This window comes from Ranitomeya variabilis, unplaced genomic scaffold (assembly GCF_051348905.1).
Source record: "Ranitomeya variabilis isolate aRanVar5 unplaced genomic scaffold, aRanVar5.hap1 Scaffold_550, whole genome shotgun sequence".
Lineage (NCBI taxonomy): Eukaryota > Metazoa > Chordata > Amphibia > Anura > Dendrobatidae > Ranitomeya > Ranitomeya variabilis.
The window spans coordinates 85,001-90,000 of record NW_027508186.1 but is presented as its reverse complement, the minus strand read 5'-3'; positions in this window follow the sequence as shown (position 1 = coordinate 90,000).

The window sequence follows — 5,000 nt, the reverse complement described above, 5'->3', positions numbered from 1 at the left end:
GGTGACCGACCGAGCGGCGTCTCCCCCCGAAGCCGTGTCTCGACTGTTGAGAACAGACGAAGTCCGGTGCGGCAATACGCCGGGTACTCCCTTCGCCAAACTCGTGCCCCCCTTCGATTCGTCTTTCCTTCTCCATCCTCCCTTCTCGCTCCGGGGCGTCCGCTTGGTCTCTCTCTCTCGCTCTCCCTCTCGCTCTCGCGCTCCCTGCCGAGCCGCCTCGGAGGACGGCGGACGAGGGGAAGGCGACGGCGTTCGGCCGCGGGGCACACCGCACGGTGAGAACCCACTCGCCCGCCTCCCCGCACGTCTGTCATCCCCCCACTATCGTAGGGGCTCGGGAAAAGACTGGAAAACGCGGAGCTCGGCGGTGGCGTGGAAGCGCCACCCACCGCCGCCGCTCTCGCCGATGCCCACCGCGGAGGCCGCCCTTCGGACGCTGGGGTGCGGCGCGGGCCTCCGCGGACGAGCTGCGCATCTGGAAGTCAAAGGGCCGCCCTCGGAGAAGATCGTTGTGCTGCCCCGCGCGGGGAGCGATTCGGACGGCGGGCCCCCACGCCGAGGTGGGTGGGCGCCCCTCCGTTCGCCCGTGCGGGTCGTCGGACCGCTGCCGTACCACGGTTCGGGTCAAACTCCCCACAGCTCGGCCGCCTCCGTCCGTAGACGGGAGGGCGACCGCCGGCGTGCGCGCCCAAGGACGAGTGCCTGAAACCCGGGGGGGGTAACAGAGGAAGGAGACCGCCCGCCGTAAACCGACGCGGGCTCCAAAGCCCGGGCCGAGCGAGCGGCACCACCTCCCCACCCGGGAGCGCTGAGCCAGATCGATCGGAAGAAAGGGCAGGGGCTCGGGTGGAACCCCTGCCTCCGTTCTTCCCCTCGGGGGAGACGGGGAAGAAACGTGCCCCTGGAGTCCTGGAAGCGAGTGTCCGGCGCGCTCCGGGCGCCCTCGAGACGGAAGCCGGGTCGCGGTGCGATTCTCTCATAGGTCTCCCCGTTGGCGCGGAAGCGGGAGACATCCGACACAGAGAAACGCCGAGCCCGCTCCGAGGGGACAAAGTCAGAAGGAGCGATCCGCCCTCCCAGAGCCCTCCTGCGGACGAGGACTCTGGATCTGCCCCCCTTCTGACGACCGTCGCCCTCAGAGGACAGGAACCCACGTGGGGAGGGTCCGTTCGGGCTCGGGCGACCCAGGAAACGCGTCTCGGACTCGGGACGGACAACCGGCAAAAGTCCCCCTGGAGCCGCGGAAGCCTGGTCTCGGCGCGAGTGCGAACTTCCATGCAAAAGGGGGGTACTCGCCAAACCGCCTACCCGAGTCGAGGAACCACGAAAACAACGGATTTTGGTCGGGGCCGAGAGGTACCTCTCTCTCCTATATCCTGCAGCTGGTGTGCAAAACTGGGTATTTGCATGGTGAGACACCGACCCCCACTTTAAGGGAACAAAGTCAAAAAGTGTCCGACCTCCTGGAGCCGTGCGGCGGATCCGGCGGCCAGAAATTTCCTCATTCCGGTTCTATTTTTTTTTTTTTCGAATTTGCGAAATTTGGAGGCCAGGCGGCGTAGCTGGGACCTGGACTAGCTCGAAACACCCTGAACCGGTGAGCGGAATCGATTTCCCAAAGTTCTACGGCTCCCGGAAGCCAAAAACAGCTCGCCGGAAAATTTCAAAGTCCCAAGGACTCTTTCTTGAAAATCAATCCGGGGGCCATGGAAGTGTCCTCGGTACAACCTCAGAGCTTTCCCCCGCCTGGAAGTCTGACAGCGGTCTGACGTTTTTCAAAGTTTTGAGCTCTCTGTTTGTTCTCAAAGTCACAAAATCGCTTTTTTTCAGTTTTCCACCCATCAGACCCAAACTTCACCCCCACTTAGGTCACTGTCTAGGGGCGCCTTACGACATATTGACGCCCCTTTAGGGTGGAAGTAGGGGAAATGGGTGATTTTTACACAAAATCGGAAATTTCTCAAAATTTTTCTAAGTGTCAAGGACTCTTCCAGAAAATCTCCCCCAGGCTCCTGGAAGCGTCCCCGGTACACCTCTGGCGGCTGCCCCCGCCTGGAAGTCCAACACACGCCTGAAATTTTCAAAGTATGAAAATACGCATTTTCATCCAAAAATTCAACTTTCCCCCCGTGCACCGCAAACTTTACCCGCATTTAGGTCACTGCCCTTGGGTGCTTTACAACATATTGACGCCCCCCTGGGGTGGAAGTAGGGGAAATGTGACATTTTTCACAAAATCGAGATTTTCTCAAAATTTTTCTAAGTGTCAAGGACGCTTCCAGAAAATCTTCCCCAGGCTCCTGGAAGCGTCCCCGGTACGCCTCCGGCGGCTGCCCCCGCCTGGAAGTCTGACACACGCCTGGAATTTTCAAAGTATGAAAATACGCATTTTCATCCAAAAATTCAACTTTCCGTCCGTGCCCCGCAAACTTCACCCCCACTTAGGTCACTTTGCTGGGGTGCCTCACAACATATTGACGCCCCTTTAGGGTGGAAGAAGGGGAAATTTTCATTTTTCACAAAATCGAGATTTTCTCAAAAAATTTTCTAAGTCCCAAGGACTCTTCCAGAAAATCTTCCCCAGGCTCCTGGAAGCGTCCCCGGTACGCCTCCGGCGGCTGCCCCCTCCTGGAAGTCTGACACACGCCTGAAATTTTTAAAGTATGAAAATACGCATTTTCATCCAAAAATTCAACTTTCCCCCCCGTGCACCGCAAACTTTACCCGCATTTAGGTCACTGCCCTGGGGTGCTTTACAACATATTGACGCCCCCCTGGGGTGGAAGTAGGGGAAATGGGTCATTTTTTCACAAAATCGAGATTTTCTCAAAATTGCACCAAGTCCCAAGGACTCTTCCAGAAAATCTTCCCCAGGCTCCTGGAAGCGTCCTCGGTACGCCTCCGGCGGCTGCCCCCGCCTGGAAGTCTGACACACGCCTGGAATTTTCAAAGTATGAAAATAATGCATTTTCATCCAAAATTCGACTTTCCGCCCGTGCCCCGCAAACTTTACCCACAGTTAGGTCACTGTCCTGGGGTACCTCACAACATATTGACGCCCCCCTGTGGTGGAAGTAGGGGAAATGTGACATTTTTCACAAAATCGAGATTTTCTCAAAATATTTCTAAGTCCCAAGGACACTTTCAGAAAATCTTCCCCAGGCTCCTGGAAGCGTCCCCGGTACACCTCCGGCGGCTGCCCCCGCCTGGAAGTCTGACACACGCCTGAAATTTTCAAAGTATGAAAATACGCATTTTCATCCAAAAATTCGACTTTCCGCCCGTGCACCGCAAAATTCACCCTCATTTAGGTCACTGCCCTGGGGTGCTTTACAACATATTGACGCCCCCCTGGGGTGGAAGTAGGGGAAATGTGACATTTTTCACAAAATCGGAAATTTCTCAAAATTTTTCTAAGTCCCAAGGACACTTTCAGAAAATCTTCCCCAGGCTCCTGGAAGCGTCCTCGGTACGCCTCCGGCGGCTGCCCCCGCCTGGAAGTCTGACACACGCCTGAAATTTTCAAAGTATGAAAATAATGCATTTTCATCCAAAATTCGACTTTCCGCCCGTGCCCCGCAAACTTTACCCACAGTTAGGTCACTGTCCTGGGGTACCTCACAACATATTGACGCCCCCCTGTGGTGGAAGTAGGGGAAATGTGACATTTTTTCACAAAATCGAGATTTTCTCAAAATATTTCTAAGTCCCAAGGACTCTTCCAGAAAATCTTCCCCAGGCTCCTGGAAGCCTCCTCGGTACGCCTCCGGCGGCTGCCCCCGCCTGGAAGTCTGACACACGCCTGAAATTTTCAAAGTATGAAAATAATGCATTTTCATCCAAAATTCGACTTTCCGCCCGTGCCCCGCAAACTTTACCCACAGTTAGGTCACTGTCCTGGGGTACCTCACAACATATTGACGCCCCCCTGGGGTGGAAGTAGGGGAAATGTGACATTTTTCACAAAATCGGAAATTTCTCAAAATATTTCTAAGTCCCAAGGACACTTTCAGAAAATCTTCCCCAGGCTCCTGGAAGCGTCCTCGGTACGCCTCCGGCGGCTGCCCCCGCCTGGAAGTCTAACACACGCCTGAAATTTTCAAAGTATGAAAATAATGCATTTTCATCCAAAATTCGACTTTCCGCTCGTGCCCCGCAAACTTCACCCACAGTTAGGTCACTGCCTTGGGGTGCCTTACAACATATTGACGCCCCCCTGGGGTGGAAGTAGGGGAAATGTGACATTTTTCACAAAATCGAGATTTTCTCAAAATTTTTTCTAAGTGTCAAGGACGCTTCCAGAAAATCTTCCCCAGGCTCCTGGAAGCGTCCCCGGTACACCTCCGGCGGCTGCCCCCGCCTGGAAGTCTGACACACGCCTGAAATTTTCAAAGTATGAAAATACGCATTTTCATCCAAAAATTCAACTTTCCGCCCGTGCCCCGCAAACTTCACCCCCACTTAGGTCACTTTGCTGGGGTGCCTCACAACATATTGACGCCCCTTTAGGGTGGAAGAAGGGGAAATTTTCATTTTTCACAAAATCGAGATTTTCTCAAAATTTTTTCTAAGTCCCAAGGACTCTTCCAGAAAATCTTCCCCAGGCTCCTGGAAGCGTCCCCGGTACACCTCCGGCGGCTGCCCCCGCCTGGAAGTCTGACACACGCCTGAAAATTTCACAGTATGAAAATACGCATTTTCATCCAAAAATTCAACTTTCCCCCCGTGCACCGCAAACTTTACCCGCATTTAGGTCACTGCCCTGGGGTGCTTTACAACATATTGACGCCCCCCTGTGGTGGAAGTAGGGGAAATGTGACATTTTTCACAAAATCGAGATTTTCTCAAAATTTTTCAAAGTGTCAAGGACTCTTCCAGAAAAGCTTCCCCAGGCTCCTGGAAGCGTCCCCGGTACACCTCCGGCGGCTGCCCCCGCCTGGAAGTCCGACACACGCCTGAAATTTTCAAAGTATGAAAATACGCATTTTCATCCAAAAATT